This window comes from Dipodomys merriami, unplaced genomic scaffold (genome assembly GCF_024711535.1).
Source record: "Dipodomys merriami isolate MVZ:Mamm:240054 unplaced genomic scaffold, mDipMer1.0.p SCAF_302, whole genome shotgun sequence".
In the NCBI taxonomy this organism is placed as follows: Eukaryota; Metazoa; Chordata; class Mammalia; order Rodentia; family Heteromyidae; genus Dipodomys; species Dipodomys merriami.
In genome coordinates, this window is record NW_027204516.1 from 532,298 (window position 1) to 550,000 (window position 17,703).

The following is a 17,703-nucleotide window of genomic DNA, read 5'->3' on the forward strand; positions in this document are numbered from 1 at the left end:
CAATTTCTACTAGTTCACAATGAGGAAACAATTTCAAAGAAAGAAAAGCTCCAAAGACCATGAGTTTTTAGTCATAACGTTTGTGATATGCTGCCATTAGGATATTTTAGGCCTTTAGTAAGCTTATAATCTGTTTTCAAACTCATAGTATTTCAGGTATGACATATGATATCAGAAATTGACTCTGACATGAACATTGTGACATCACATTGATAGACATCAATAACATGGTGTCACATTGTGAACTCACAAATTTGTTAGGGCTTCATCACATTTGTGCCAATGACATGACTTTTTAGACAACACAGTCCCTTTGTGAACTCATATTTTCATTGCGAATTAATGACATTTGAGACCCGGCATGCCATTGTGACGTTTCCAACCAATTGTGACAGCACAAACCTATTATAGTAGAAACACATTGTGATCTAATAGCCATTGTGGTAGCACAATCCCTGCATGACTCCATATTTCGATAGTGATATCACTAACCCAATATGAAATTCCAATCCTCTCATACCCAATCCAGGTATGAAATGTGATACCCGAATCCAATGTGACATCTTGATTATGGTGACATCACACTGATAGATGTTATGAGCATTTTGTCATATTCTGACAACACACACCTGTTAGGACTTCATCACTTTTGTGACAACGCATGCCTTTGGAGACATCACAGTTCCTTTGTGAGCTCATATACTCATTGTGGTTTAATGACAATTGAGATCACATGTGTCATTTTGATATCACCAACCCATTGTGACATTGTGACACACCTCTTGTAAACTCATCACCAATGTTGCATCACCAATTGTGATATCAAAACATTACGAAGTCATCATATTGCAACATGACATTGCCATTGTGATGTCACTGTTCCACTGTGTTTTCAAAAACCTACTGTGTCTTCACAGCATTTTAGAAAATTCATAGCCTTTAATACTTCAGTCTTCTTCTGTGAACTCATATCCTCATTGTGAAATAGTAGCAACTGAAATTCGACATGTGATTATGAGATGTGACTTCACAAAATTATTTGATTTCATCACCAATGTGACATCACAAACCCATTGTGAGCTTTCATTGCCATTTGACAATCACTATCACATTGTGACATCCCAAACCTATTAGGACCTCTTAGCATCTTTGAAAAAACACATGGCCTTTGTGATATCACAGTCCCTTTGTGTAACTATAACCTCATTGTGAACTGACAATTGATATCAAACATGCCATTGTAACATCACAAACCCTTTGTGACATAATATTGTCATTATCGCATCATCAACTACTTTTGACATCACAAATCTACAATGACAAGATAGCATTATGAGATCACACTACCATTGTGATGTTATAATAAGATTATGAATGCCTGTTTTTAATCTTTTTTTTCGGTCCTGGGGCTTGAACTCTGGGCTTGGGTGCTGTCCCTGTTCTTCAGTTCAAGGTGAGCACGCCATCGCTTGAGCCACAGAGCCACTTCTGGTTTTCTAGTGGTTTTCATTGGAGATAACAGTCTCATAGACTTTCCTGCCTGAGCTGGCTTTGAACTGCGATCCTCAGATCTCAGCCTGCTGAGTAGCTAGGTTTATAGGCACCGGCGCCCGGCTTTTTCATTCTATTTCAAATTTGACATGTGTGTTGATATCAGAAACATAATGTGACCTCATAACCACTGTAACATCATAAATCAGCAGTGACATCAAATTGTCATTATGACACCATCAGCTCATTGTGACATCACTAAAAAACAATGGCATCATAGCATTATAAATCACAGTGACATTGTTATGACTTAACAGTGTGAAGGCCTATTCTGTGAATTCACTCTGTTTCAGAAACCCATTTGACCATATAACCAATGTGATATCACAATCCTTTGTGACATCACATTGCCATTGTGATATTATTAACCTGCTGTGCCTTCACAACCAGTCCTGTCCTTGTAAGTTTTGTGACATGCTGCCATTGTCATATAGTAGGGCCTTTGTGAGCTCATAATCTGTTTTCAATCTCATATTTCTGGTATGACATGTGATATCAGAAATCCCTTATGACATCATACTGCCAGATGTCATGACCATTGTGTCACATTGTGACATCACAAAGCTGTTAGAACGGCATCACATTTGTGACAAAACATGCCTTTGGAGACATTACAGTCCCTTTTTGAACTCATATATTCATTATCAATTAATGACATTTGAGATATCCCATGCCACTCTGACATCATGAACCTATTGTGACATCACAAACTTATTGTGACCTCATCACGAGAATGGTATCAACAACTAATTGGGGTATCAAAGCATTATTTTGAGATGATATTGTGGTATTGGCATTGTTATTTCACTGTCCCATTGTGCTTTTACAAACCTATTATGGCCACATCACATCTTAAAAAATTCACGGCCTTTGAGACTTCAAGTTCTTTTCTGTGAACTCGCATACTTATTACCTCTAAGGCAAGGAGACAAACCATTGAGTTACATTTAATATAATAATCCAATTTACACTAGAAAGGAGACTGTGATTACCTTATCCTGGACTGGATAACCAGGTCCAAGATCAGCCTTGACCACCAAACCTCAGACCTCCAATGGCAGCCCCGCCCTATCTTAATTGGTCTGCAAACCACCAGCCAAAAAATTATGATCTCCAAAGCTCCAAACCTCAATGGGCAAGGCTTTTAACTTTTCCATTACTCCCTCCTTCACTACAGACCTGTCATTCCTTTCTGGTCTTTCTCTTTTTCCCTTCCACCATTTCCTTCTTCTCTTCAGGCCTCTCCAGTCTCCACAGGCCTACACTACTCTTCCCTAATGACCACTTTTCTGCTTCCCTCTTCTCAGGTTTTTCCCTTCCTGCTGTCTTACCACTTTCTTCCATCCAGGTAGCTCTCATTTTTATATCCCCTTCCAATGCTCTGAAAATGCAACTTATATATAGGTTGTACCTCTCCTCACTCCAACGGGTCTTCTGCCTGTTTTCAACCATCACTTCCCAAACTGCCCAATGTTCAATCACTTCTTGACAGCTCACCAAGTGAGGCTTGACACCTTCACCTTTGATGGCATTCCTCACACTCTCCGGTGGGCCAGACCAAGAATTTACAAAGATTAATGGCTCCCACAGATAATTCTGGCTCCACTGGTTATTACAGTATCCTCATAGTGACATAGAAGAAATTGAAATTGTATATGTCGTTGTTATATTACAAACTTGATGACAGGCTCTTCAGGAAATGGTGCTGGCTAAATTGGTTAACTACTTGTAGAAAACTAAAGCTAGATCCTTATATATCACCCTGCTCCAGATGGATCAAAGTCCTCGTAGTCAAACAGACATTCTAAAAACTTTACAGGATGGAATAGGAGAAACCCTAGGTCTCTTGGCACAGACCGAAATTTTCTTAATAGAGACCCAGAAACACAACACATAAAAGAAAGGTTGGACAAATGGGATTGCATGAAATTGCAGAGCTTCTGCATGGCAAAGGGCATAGCTAGCAAGATCAATAGAAAGCCCACGGATTGGGAGATCTTCACTAGCCATACAACAGACAAGGGTCTCATATCAAAAATATAACTGGAACTCAAAAAATTAAATTCCCCAACAACAAATTTTCAAAGAAACAAATGCCCAATAAATAAGTGGGCTAAAGACTTACAGAGAAATTTCTCTGAAGAGGAAAGAAGGATTGCCATTAGACACATGAAGATATGCTCAACTTCTCTAGCCATAAAAGTAATGCAAATCAAAACCACATTGAGATACCACCTCACCCCAGTTAGAATGGCTATAATCAAGAACTTTAATAACAACAGATGCTGGAGCAGATGTGGACAGAAGGGAACCTTACTGCATTGTTGGTGGGAGTGTAAACTTGTTCAACCACTTTGGAAAGTAGTAAAGAGGTTCCTCAAAAGACTCCACATAGAGCTCCCTTATGATGCAGGAATCCCACTTTTGGGCATTTTCCCAAATGTTCACAAACAAGACCACACTAAAGCTACCAGCATGACTATGTTTATTGCAGCCTTATTTACCCTAGCTAAGATATGGAACCAACCCAGATGCCCCTCAGTAGATGAATGGATGAAGAAAATGTGGTATATATACACAATGGAATTCTATGCCTCCATCAGAAAGAATGACATTTCCCCATTTGTTAGGGAATGGAAAGTCTTGGAAAAAATTATATTAAGTGAAGTAAGCCAGGCCCAATGAAACTTAGGTCCCATGATTTCCCTTATTTGCAATAACTAGTATATGTCTGAGTCAAGCAGAAAAGGTCAGATAAGTTGATGTTAGGGAAATGAACCCTAAGATATGTATTCAAATGTTTTTTTTTTCTTTCATGTGATTGTTTCTAACACATTTATAAGATTATTTCTTTGTTGCTTTGTATGTCCCTCCCCATGGTATAACCTCTGCTTTCACTGTATTTGATGTTGTTATAATTTGTGGAGGGGAAGGGAAAAACAAATCGTTTAAATAGGTATTCAGGTGGACCTATTGCAACAATGAGATGAATAAATCGTTATGTCGAAAACGAACTTTACAACTTTGGTGGGGTGGGAGCGCTGGTTGGGGGGGCGTGGGAAGGGTGGGATGGGAAGGGGAAACAAAGGAGGATGCTACAATGGACAAGCAGAAATGATCAGATAAGTTTATGTTGGGCGAAATGAACCAAAGATAAGGACTCAAATGTTTTTTCTCTTGGTAGTGTTTTTTTAATGATATTTATAAGATGATTTCTTTGTTGCTTTGTATGTCCCTCCCCCATGACATAACCCTTGTTTTCACTGTATTTGATGTTGTTATAATTTGTGGAGGGGAAGGGAAAAACAAGTTGTTTAAATAGGGATACAGGTGGTCCCATGCAACAATCAGATATACAACAAGTTATGTCGGAAAATGAACTTTAGAACTTTGGTGCCTGGGTTGCTTTGCGGGGAAGATGGGAAGGAATGGTAAGGGGAAACAAAGGAGGGGGAAACAATGTTTGATAAGAAATGTAATCATTACTTTGCTCATGTAATTTTAACCCCTCTATATGTATTTTCACAATAAAAAAATCATGAAATAATAAAGTAAAATCCATGTCAATTTTTTTTGGTGGTCGTGGGGCTTGAACTATGGGCCTGGTTGCAGATTTCAATGAGTTCTTCAGCTCATCTATACCACTGTACCATTTGACCCACAGTGCCATTTCTAGTTTTCAAGTGGGATATTGGAGATAAGAGTCTCACAGACTTTTCTGCTGAGGCTGGCTTTGAACCACTATCTCAATCTCAGACTCCTGAGTAATTAGGATTATAGGCATGAGCAACCAAAGCCCAGATCCAAGTCAATATTTAAAAAGCAAGCTTATTGAAACTTCTGGTTTTTCCAATAAGCAATCTTACTTTTTAGCATTAGTTTATAACTATGAGTTATTTTTAGATGTAACTGTGAACTTTTTAATAGAATCAAATATAATTTTTACTATTACTCAGTATCTCACAAAATCCACTGTAATTGACTTACCCCAAAGTCAGTTATTACATACTATATTACTCATGATTATTACAGTCTATATTACATATAGTGTGAAGCGAAAATAGGTTGGATTATTTAATATAAATAAGTAGATGCTATTTTACCATTATAAATTCACATCTGTAATTTTAAAAGAAGGAAAGAAGGTTTTAGAGTTAAAATCAATTATAAATGTGTAGTGTGTCCCAATTAAAGCAAAAATTCTGAGTTCATACAAACAAAATTATTTTCTTTCCACTAAAGACTTTGAAGTATTACTACATGAAATAGTGAGGCAATAAGAGGAAGAATTCTAATCATGTCAATGTCTCTGTTATTCTACTACCCCCTCCACTAACAAGACCTATCCGGTCCCAGATGTCACAAAACTTCAAGTGTCTCCCTTAGAAACTCTATTTCAAAAAGTTCTAAATCACTTATTTTTTTGGTACTTTCTGTTATATGAAACAAAATATAGACACAAAACAATTGAAATAAAATGCACACATATGTTGAAGTCACCACAGCTGGAAAAACAACCAACAAATTAGAATGCCCTCAGGAACAAAAACATGTTGTGCCCAGTTATTTTTAAGCACAAAAACCTCAAATACATGTTACCCTTGACTAGAACCATAAAGATAACTGTGTCTCAGAAATACAGTTGTGTTCATTTGTAATTAAATTCATCTAGATGAACCTAATATAGCAAATCCCTTGAATGGATCAAACTGTTTAAAAGAAATCTGACTGTAAGTGGAGTGAGATCTGAATATATTTAAGAGAATAAAATAACAAAAATCATGACATCTTAAAAAATTCAGAAATGCAATGAATAAGTCTAATAGTATCCATATTGAAACCTACATCCTACTGATTTAACAAGAACAAAATAGGCAAATAGTAGAATCTGAGCAGTGTACCTGAGTGTACATAATTTTAAACTACTCCAAATTACACTTTGCAGCAGACAGAATGTGGGTTATTTAAAGGAAATAAATGACATTAAAAATCTCATGAAAAGGGCTGGTATGGTGGCTCAGTGGTAGAGTGCTTGCCTTGCATGCATGAGGCCCTGGTTTCGATTCCTCAGCACCACATAAGCAAAAATAAAGAAGCCGGAAGTGGTGCTGTGGCCCAAGTGGTAGAGCACTAGCCTTGACCTGAAGAGCTGAGAGACAGTGCTCAGGCTCAGAGTTCAGGCCCCACGACCTGAAAACAACTACTCTCATGAAAAGAGAGTAGTTGTTTCTGGAAAATAATAGTTTAATAAAGGGTGGTCAAAAAATCTTTCTACTACTGACAAAATTGCATACATATTTAGTTAGATCCAAAAAAGACCCAAGATATTCATGCTCATTTGAAACTTTGGCAAAGTAGCAGGATACAACTGTAACATTATTATGGATGTTGGCTCTGGCATGGAATTAATTTTCTCTTTGATCTGACAAATGAATATATGAAAAAACAGAACTTCAACTAAATATCAAGACCTAACTAAACATATAACCAGAAAAGTCATCATGCAAGCAGTATTGCAACTGGGATAAAAGAAAATATCAATCATACTGATTCTGTACTTATTGTAAATGTTGACTTTTTCATAAATTATTTCTTTTGCTTGCATTTTAAAAACATTGCGTTAAGTGTATATCTTGGTAACTAATTTTGGATTCCTCCTTCAATATAGTTCTGAGTATAATGTCTCACATCAATTCCTAACCCATGAAATGATGTTGATTACAAAATAAATAGTAATCACCACTGTTTATAATACACAAAATGTCATAAGCATGACACCAATAAGCATTGGTTAACATTTTGGTATCATGGTCTCATGACTGATGAGGCCTATCTGCATGAGCATAATTGTACCTAGATTCCTCAGCCTAAATTTAACAACTGTTAAAAAATGTTTATATCTTTATCTGTTGCCCATCAGAGATTAAACCTGAATATAAAGCCTAAGGAAAATGACAAGGTAAGAATTTAGCTTTTCTAGATATAAAGTAAACAAAATGCAACATAGAGTAACTCTTGTTTAAAGTCAACCTATTTCTCCAAAACATTCTAAGCATTTCCTTACAATGTGTATTATTCTCAAGAAGGGAATGGGTAATGTGAGAAGAGGACTAACCAAGCATTGTCTTCAAATATACATAATTTGGATTTACCTCTTTATTGTGCTATAAGCATTTTTGATAAAAAAAAAAGTTTGAATAATTGATTTCCAGATCAAGTATAATATATCCTACTTGCATATGCCAAAGTACATTCAGAAAATGTTATATAGCAATTAAGTAAAGAAAGTCCGGGCAGAAAAAATGGCATCTCTATACTATGTGATGCCCAATTCTTCGGTATTTCATTCTGCCTCCATTTAATGAATGTGATTGTTTAAATGCTTCATAAAGTATTAATTAAAATTGATCAGTATGCTAGAATACAATCGTGTATAATTTTATCCTAGAATCATGCAAGAACTGCCCATTCAATCAAAACATACATCACATTCCATTGGTATTTATATGGATAGGAATGAGTTTCTTAGGATCTCCTGCATTTGGAAGTGGCAGGAACAGGATTCCAAATGTGGGCTCCAGCTCCCACCACTTAAACCTGAGGATAGGGAACTCAAGGGTGTGTCCAAGAACATCAGCAAAACCAATGATGAGGCAGGCACCAGTGGCTCCTCCTTGATACTTACAAGGCTGTGATAGGAGGATCATGGTCACTCTACACCAGAAAGTCCTTGAGACCCCTGTCCAACTTCAATGCCAACAAAGCCAGAAGTAGAGCCGTGTGGCTCCAGTGGTAGAGGGCTATCCTTGAGCAAAAGCATCTCAGGGACTGTGCCAGATCCTGAGTTCAAGGTCCAAAACTAGCAACAAATGGACATACACAACAATCTGTACAGCCATCCGGCTCAAGCAGGTCACCCTCTTGGCCCAACTGAATTGAACAGAGTTCCCTAGGAAAGGGGCTGGGGGAGCCACTATCATCTTAACTCTGCCCATTCTGCCTGCATCACAGGATTCTGGCCACACCCCCATTATTTCATGATTCTTTCTGACCAATGGGATACAAGAATTGTGGCTATGCCCACATTCCATGTTGCCTGGTAGATGGATGAGGCTCTGTTAACACACTGAGGCTGAGATCAACAGGGGGGATATCATACTACAGGAGCGGTGGGCCAGCTGCAGGCACCTGGCCCTACTGGCAGCTCAGTGCCAGACTGAGCTGGAGCTACAGCCACCTGCCCCATGAGCTGCCACCACAGCAATCATGGGGATGGGAAGCGGGACACATGGGGGTCCAAGAAGAAAATCTGATTCATCCACAACCTGCCTGATGAGGTGGACTTCCAGAATCCAGCAGGTGAGCTCCACCATCAATGCAGCCAGCTGTCAGCACACATCCAAACAATTGAGGAGTCCCTCGTGGTGTGTAAATAGCAGATGTTGGTCCTGAATGAGCTGTTTTGGGAGAAAGCCGAGTGTGTGTGCTGGATGTTCCAGGAGAAGATGGAGAAGATGAGAGTGCTACAGGAGCTGCTGTTGATCCTCACAGAGGAAGGCATGGACAGCAGGCTCCAGATGCAACACAGGCTGAGCCCCACCACCAAAGCTGCTTCAGATGCATCAGGGCCTGTGGTGGGTGAAATAAGGGAGGAGCAGAAAGGTTTTGAAGAATTGCAACTTGAAGACAGCGTGGAAACTGCCAGAGGATACGTCAGGGTTCTTGTCACCATAGAGGATTCCCCCAAGGAGCATATCTTGCTGCAGATGCCCCAGATACAGATCTGCCCACAGCTCAGGTGAGGAGCACTCCCTCTCTTTCTTCTGTAGACTGATGCAGATAATGACTCTCCATATGACTTACTGACTCTCAAAAGCCTTAGAAGCCACCGGAATTAGGTGGTCAGGTGGCCTTCTCTCAGGCCTCCATCTGCTGGGTGATGGGAAGGTTAAACTGGGAGTCAGGTAGGGTAGAGGCTGCCTGGAGGTGGCCCAAGTTCAAGGGACATCTAATGGCCCATTGGTGGTGAGGGAAGGGACCCATGTTATGCTTATCACAAAGAATAAATTGTTTTCAAAGGGGAAAAAAGCCTCCAACAAAGATTTTTTTTCTTCCAGTCCTGGGGCTTGAACTAAGGGCCTGGCCACTGTCCCTGAGCTCTTTTTGATCAAGGCTGGTGCTCAACCAGTTGAGCCCCACTTCCCCTTCCAACTTTTTCTGTGTGGAATCAAGCCGAGGGCTTCAGTCATGCTAGGTGACCACTCTATCACTGAGCCACATTCTCAGCTAGGATGATTCATCCCTCCCTAACCCATATGGCCATTCCTCAGAAAAATAAGAAGTAGGGGCTAGGATTAATATGAAGCACTTCTGGTTCACACCAAAATACTTCTCCGCCCCTTATTCCCAAACCCTTACTTGAATTTTCTATTCTACCATTGAGGGATGAGGGAGGGAGAGGGGAGTACCAAGAGAGGACTATTAATAGTGGCCCCCTGAGCCCCACATCCTCCCCCAGATTCCAATTTACCTGACTCAATGTGGAGTCTACACTGTCTTCCCACCACTGCAAGGCTCAGGATGAAATAAAGGTCAACCCTGGGCTCAGCCCACACCCAGGGTGGAAGCTCCTAATCCCAGACCTACTTCCACCTCTGACTGCCCTGAGTTAGGCCAAACCCACCACTCACCTCTATGTTGAGGTGATGACCTCATGGATGGATTCCAGGAAGAAGGTCTGTGGCAAAGAGCAGAAGCAGCAGGGTGAGCATGGCAGAAGGAGATGCTGTGATTGCTCTGGGATCTTCCTCCTTGGAGCCCTCCCTTCCATCCAGAGCCATGCTGACCCAAAACATGGACAAGACCAGGGGGTGAGACAAGATGGACCAGCACAGGACTAAAGGAGGCACTGCTTTGTCGTGGAGCACTTGAAAATTCCAATTATATTTGGCCAATGCCAATCCCAAAGCCAACATGCAAAGCCTCTCCTTGTTGTTGGCCATGAACACTGTCCTTGAGCTCTTATTCTCAAGGCTGGCACTCTACCATTTGAGCCACAGGACCACTTTTGTTTTCTGACAGTTCATCGAGGATAAGAGTGTCACACACTTTCTGCCCAGGCTATCTTGGCACTGTGATCCTCCAAATCTCAGCTTCCTGCGTAGCTAGGATGCCAGGCATGAGCCACCAGTGCCCAGTATGTGATGACTTTTGAAGGCATCTTGGCAATTTTGTAAAGGAGCCCCAAAGGGCCTGGATAGAACATGACCCAATCAAGGAGCTGGGATCGGAGAAGGATAACCTTCTACCCATTCTGTTCCCAAAATTAAAGATGCCAGGTAGCGGTGTATGCATCATACACCTAGGCCAGCAGCCACCAGGCTTAGTGGGGGAAAAGTAGAGAATACCCAAAGATTGCGATGTAGAAATCTCTGATTTTCCATGCATGTGGTGTGTGTGTGTGTGTGTGTGTGTGTGTGTGTGTGTGTGTGTGTGTGTATAAACTCAGGGCCTAGGCTCTATCTCTGAGTTTTCTTGCTCAAGGCTACTGCTCTGCCACTTGAGCCACAGCCCCACTTGCTTTTCGATTGTTAATTGTAGGTAAGAGTCTCAAGGATTTTCCTGTCCAGGGTGACTTGGAAGCATGATGGAGACCCCAGGGAAGCAAGAGTAACACAACTCACAGGTAGAATCCCTATGGCGGGACACTCCTGCCCCCTGGTGGTCAGATGCGGGACATGCAGCCCCATGCTATTGTCCTCTAAAGTTCAATTTTAAGAAGTGACCAGGGCCAAGCTGACTTTTGTTCACCCTGAGTGCTGATGCCAGAGCAAGTCTGTTCCACCCTAGGCCAAGAGAGCTCCAGGATGCCTAGCTTCCCAAGGGCACAAGAAAGAGAGAGGTCAGCTCCAGGCTGAGCTAAGAGCTTTTGCCCACAGACACCCTAACTTGGCCTTCCTTATAACCATAAGTCCTGTCAAAGAACAACCCAAAAAACCAAAATTGGAGCTGTGCCTCCAAGTGGTAGAGCTCTAGCATTGAACCAAAGAGCTCAGGGACAGGGCCGCCAAACTTTGAGTTCAAGACCCCCAGCTGACCCTCCCCCATAAAACACAGGTTGGCTAAATGTGAACTAGTAGGATTTGTGAAGTGTTTCTGAAGAATGGGGATACTGAAGAAAGCACCTTAATTCTAATGAAAGCTGAACCTGTGACATACAGCTATGTACTGAGTCCTTCAAAGGGTGCTATTTTCTGGGTCTTTCCCACATGGGGGTTTTGTTCTGAGTCCTCCAAAAGGTGCTGTTTGCTGAGACATCGCATAGGGTGCTTTGTGCTGAGCCCCTGAGAAGAGTGGGCAGTGCTGAGTTTTTCAAAGGGTGCTGTGTGCTGAGTCCATTACACAATGTACTGTATGCTGAGTCCTTCAAAAGGTGTGGTGTGCTAATTCATCTGAAAGGGTCCTGCTATGTGCTGAGCTCTTGAGAAGAGAGGGATGAGGTGAGTTTTTTGAGTGCTGTGTGCTGAGTCCTTTACACAGGGTGCTCAGTATTGTCCTTCAAATGGTGCTGTGTGCTGAGTGCTTCCACAGTGTGGTATGTGCTGAGTCCTGCCATAGTGCGGTATGTGCTGAAACCTTCAAAATTCTTCTATGTGCTGAGTTCTTTGAAGGGTGCTATGCAATGAGTGATTTACAAAGGGTGCTTTGTACTTAGCCTTTCAAAGGACTATGTGTGGAGTCTTAACACAGAGGGTGCTGTCTAATGAGCCCCTGTGAAACTGTGCTATGTGCTGAGTTTTTCAAAGCATGCAATGTGCTGAGTCCTTTACACTGCAAGCTATGGACTCCCTCTTTCAAAGGGTGCTGTATGCTGAGTACTCTACACAGGGTACTATATGCTGAGTCCTTCAAAGGGAACTGTGTGCTGAGTCCTTTACACAGGGTGCTTTGTGCTGTTTTTGGAAGTGTGCTGTGTGTCATCCCAAAGAGTGCTATGTTCTGAGTCCTTGAGAGGAAGTTATCCCCAACAATCACACACACACACACACACACACACACACACACACACACACACACACACACACACACACACACACACACACACACACACACACACACACACACAAGGGTCACCATGCACGTTCTTAGTGTGTGGAGTGAAGGAGGATGGAGGAGAGTCTCCTCCAGGAGTGGAGCTCAGGGGAGATTCAATCCCTGGGAAAGGTACTGGGGTTGGGGGAGCGTGCTGAGCTGAGGTGATGATGCAATTGCCATGGCCTGGTAGCCTTAGAGCCCAGTCAGGGCTGTGATTGCAGCTAAGGGTAGGAGGCATGGCCTAAGGGAGGAGTGGGCATGGCCAAGTAGAGGAGGGGGTGGGCCCCTGGGGTGCACTGTGGTGGCAGCGATGGGGGGGAGCAGGCACGCCTGTGTGGTGGCCCAGGAGTGGAGTGGGGGCAGAGAGAGAAAGAGCAGAGAGAAGAGCAAGCACAAGCACAAGGGGAAGCCGTTCCAGTGGCTGGCAGCTGCTGCAATCAAAGTGCAGTCCTGGACACACAGAGCACCTGGAGCCAGCGAGGCAGGCACATCACTGTGGGCAGCCCCACAGGGCATGGTGGCCATGTCTGCCCTGAATCTGAGGTCCTGGCATGGGAAGCACGGTGGTGGCTTCTGTGGTGGAGGCAGCAGAAGCAGGCAGCTGAGGCAGAGGTGGTGGTGGTGGTGATGGCAGCTGAGGCAGGGGTAGCAGAAAGCACAGCCCCGTGCAGGTGCCCCTGCCCCCTCCCAGCAGCACCGAGTTTAAAATATGGCTCTGCCTGCTCTGATCGGCGGCCCCTTAAGCAATCTCCCAGCAGAGATGGTGGGTCCCTGCCTGGCATGAGGCCCGACCTGGTCCCTGCCCTTGGTCCTTGCACTCCGGGCCTGGGTGTACCCAGAACCATTGCCTACAGCTTCTCCCAGCAGCACGTGTGAGTGGCCGCCCATGGGACCACACCTGGTGACTCCCACCCCCAGCGAACCTCCTCACCCCCTCATCCCCCCTCCCCCGCAGACCCAGACCCCCACCTCCAGCCTACTCTCTCCCATCCTGCCTGCACCTCCTCTGCACCCCACAGTCCACCCTGGCTCTGCCACAAATGTGCCCCAGGAGAGGGGGGGTGGGTGTCACCTCCACACCTGCCTTCTCGGGTCTTTTCCTTTTTGCTGGGGGTGGGGGGTGTTGGATGCAGGGGATAGGCCCCCCTTGCTGTGTGAGCCCTTGTCTTCTGTGCTAGGTCACCCTTTCACCTGAGGAGGGTCCCAGAAGAACCCACTAGGGAGGTGAGGGCACAGGGGTTCAGAGGGTGACTATCTGGGAGAAACACACCCCCTCTGATACACACACACCTATCCTGCCCCCCCAGCTGTCAACAGTACTCACAGGGTGATCACATTTCCCAGCTCTGAGAGCTTCTGCTGGTGTTCCTGGTCCTTCTGGTCTCCTAGTCCTCCCCAAGAATCCGCCAGTTAGCCCAGAAGCATCTAGGCTGGAAGTAGGCAAACCATCCATGTATGTAGCCTTTAAGACCCCATCAAATTCCCCAACAACGCTCCCACCCCAAATCAGACACCTCTCTGGAGGCACCAGGACTGCCTGATTTGTTTTTGTCCAGGCTCTGAGGAGTCACTTGTCTCGGGATTCCTTCACCTAGTGTCCGGGCCTAGGGTTTTGGTGAATGGGGAGTCAAGGCTGGTTGTTCCCAATGGAAGGGTCTGGCCCTTGGTAAAGCCAGAGGCAGGGTAGCTCTGCATTATTAGAGCAGTGATCCCCTTGGATGGGAGCCCCTGGTTCTGACAAGGGAACTGCCATGCTCGAGCTTGTACATTGCCCAGATGAGGAACTAAAAAACTCAGGAGAGGCACTGCTCTGAATCTCTCTCTCTCTCTCTCTCTCTCTCTCTCTCTCTCTCTCTCTCTCTCTCTCTCTCTCTCTCTCTCTCTCTCTCTCTCTCTCTCTTCTCTCTCTTTCTCTGTGTGTGTGTGTGTATGAGAGAGAGACAGAGAGAGACAGAGAGAGACAGAGAGAGAGAGAGAGAGAGAGAGAGAGAGAGAGAGAGAGAGAGGGAGGGAGGGAGGGAGATATCGATCATCTTTCTCCTCGTACAGCCTGACTGTGCTCAGATCAGTGATCAGTTGGCAAATTGCAGGTGCAGCATGGTGAGTCTTTTGTGACCAGTTTAGATGTGTGTGTGTGTGTGTGTGTGTGTGTGTGTGTGTGTGTGTGTGTGTGTGTGTTTGTGTGTGTTGGGAGATTAGGAGATGAGAAAAATGAAAGTATATTTAAGTCATCATGTCTAAAAAGAGCAAAAGCAGTTTATTTGTGTGTATGTGTGTATTTGTTGTTCTTTTTTCATAATGCCCAGTATGAGCTCAGCCACAATTTTTGTTTTCTCCTTCACCATTTCATGGCTCCTTTGGGGTAGGTTTCAGTATATGTTCCTTTCCACCTCTTTCCACCTCCCTCTTCCACTTTCTTGTAGCCACAGTAGCTGCTGGACCTGCATGGACTCCCTAGGAGGCCTGTGTGAACCACAGAACAGAGTGGACACCTGTCCTGTCTTCAGCCAGAAGGCTCGTGAGGCCAATGTGACCACAGCCACACTCTTCCAGCCAGACACTCTGCTCTCATGTGTATAGTTGGAGCTAATTCAAGGGTTGGGAATGTGCCTGCCAAACATAATTAAGGAATGAGATGGGTGGGAGTAGGGCAAGGGCTGTGAAGCTAGGAGTCTGGGGAGTGGTGAACGGTGTAACATGGCAGATGGTTCACCACAACCAAGGATGAGAGGAGAACCTTACCCAGGACATTGACGGTGTCTATGGGCATCTGGGCAGGGAGCTCTGGGCCCCCTCTGGTGGCGTGGATTCCCTCCTGGGGCAGTGCATCCATGTGTAGTCCTCCCTAGAGTCCTGCAGTCTCCAATCTGTGTCCCACCTGGGCCATTTCCAGCTGGACAGTGGTAGGCAAGTTTCCCCTCCTGGAGCCTGTTCGGTATCATACTGTGGCAGTTAGCTAGAGCTCTCTGAATGCCAGTTTCTGTAACCTGCTGTAGGCTGTCTGGAAGGAAAAGGGGACCACTGACTTTGGAACCCTTTAAGTTTGATTGGGACAAGTGATATGCCACCTTTTCCAGGTTTTTTTTTTTTCTTGAAGCTGGCAATTTCCACTAATGCTTGGGTTCATGGGTCAAATTACATGAACCAATTCAGCGGTCAGACAGTGAAGTTCAAAGTGGCACACACAGAGTTCCCAAGCCAGATGGTCTCCTGCTATGAATGTCGTGCCTTGACTGCCTTTCTCTGGCAGCTGCTGATTCTTCTACAGCTCTCTCCAGGGTGACCACCACAGTCAAGGATGTCATGGGGAGCAGAGAGTGACCTCACCATCCCCAGCCTGCCAGCTGTGAGCAGAGATGATTTTCAGCACCTGCAATGGACTGTGGAAGATTTAGAGATCCGGGATGCCTCGAGAATCCTTTCTCTGTAACATGAAACTTGGGGCCAGATATAGTGGACCATCCTGTCTGGCCCCACGGAGAGGAAAGGAGGCCACTTGAGCCAGGGGTTCAGCTCACGGCAACCTCATTCACACCTGAGGGGGCATGGAGTGCCACAGAGTTGGTTGGCCACTGGACAGAGATCTTTGAGCAGATAGGCATCCCAGTGGCCCCAGAATCCAGCGAGCACATCGTGGCTCACATCCTGGGAGCCAAAACAGTTAAGTGCGGTGGCATCAGGAGGGTGGGAAGAGGGACGAGGGAGAACTGTGGGAGAGCTACATCAGGCTTTGCCTCCCCCCGCCCTGCCCCAGGATGCTTACATGAATTGAATGGGACTTTTCTATAATATTGTCATAGACAGATGCTCATTTAGTAATCCAACAAAGAGTTACAGTATGCGCCATGCTCAAGGGGGTAAGGGAGTGGGGGTCATAGATGATGAAAGGTTCTGGTGCTGGTTCCACAGCACATGAAGAAACCTTGGTTTGAACTGGATGCTGGGGCTTCATGCCTGTCATCCAAGCTACTTAGGAGCCTGAGATGGGAGGATCAAGGCTTAAGGCCCAGACAGGAAAGACTATAAGACTCTTATCTCCAACTAACAACCAAAAAGAAAATGCCAGAAATGGATGTGTACCTCAAGCTGTAGACTGGTCGCCTTGAGTAAAAAGGCTAAGGGACAGCACCCGGGCTCTGAATTCAAGGCCAGGAGTGAGACAAAGGAAGGAAACAGAGAGAGAGGAAGGAAGGATGAAGGGAAAAAAAGAGGAAAGGAAGGAAGAAGGGAGCATGCGAGCCTTGGTTTGGAGTCCCTGGATCAAGAAAGCCAACCACTCACAATCTCTGTGGGTAACATTTCAGAGCCTAAAGCCAGTATGTAGGATTAAGCCACTGACCCTTCAGCAACTTCATGACATCTAGGAGCTGTGTGGTCACCAACTGCACGGGGAAGCAGCCTCAGGAAGGACCTAGGGCTCAGGGGGGGGGGGTCACCAGGTTTCAATTATCCCGGCCCCAGCAAGTTTATTTCCTGGACAGATAATAAGAAATTGTCTAAGGGACAGGGAGGTGTTGGGATGAGGGAAGAGGTAGGACGATCCCAGGTCAGGTGTTTCAGGACATTGGAGCCATGACCTTTCCTGACAATATAGACCACCAGTTACAGAGTCTTTGACCCAGCCACACTTCTATTAAGAGTCCTGGAACCTTGGGTTCACCATTGACTGCCTGGCTGTTGTCCACTGCAGGATGCCTGTTCAGTACATCCTTGGGGACTGGGACTTTCGTTGGCTCAATCAGAAGATGACACTCCCGGTGTTTATTCCGCCACCATAGACAGAGGTAAGTGGGCCACTGGCACAGGACAGTCAGGGAATGAGGAAGGAGTCGAGACCTGAGTTACTTTGAGACTTCCTGTAGAGGGCACTAGGACCACGTGACTGCCATTCTCAGAGGCAGAGGTGGGTGGGTCTCTTTGCTGGCTCAACCTTTAGTCTACATGGCAGATCTGGGATTCAGAAAGGGCTGACTGAAGGTGGGGCAGGCTTGGATAGAGGCTAGTGGGAAAACAAGAGGCACTGGGCTCTGAGCAGGGTTGTTTCTTTGAGGATACTCA

General features: G+C 44.7%; 1 long non-coding RNA gene across 1 annotated transcript in view; it reads left to right on the forward strand.

The window, feature by feature from the left end:
* The first annotated feature begins 16,009 nt into the window (after positions 1–16,009).
* Positions 16,010–17,703, forward strand: part of LOC138840840 (uncharacterized) — a 3,031-nt gene continuing 1,337 nt past the window's right edge. Inside the window, exons 1-2 of the long non-coding RNA XR_011376240.1 lie at positions 16,010–16,305; positions 17,336–17,429. This is a non-coding gene — a long non-coding RNA (uncharacterized lncRNA). The remainder of the gene's footprint in view (positions 16,306–17,335; positions 17,430–17,703) is intronic.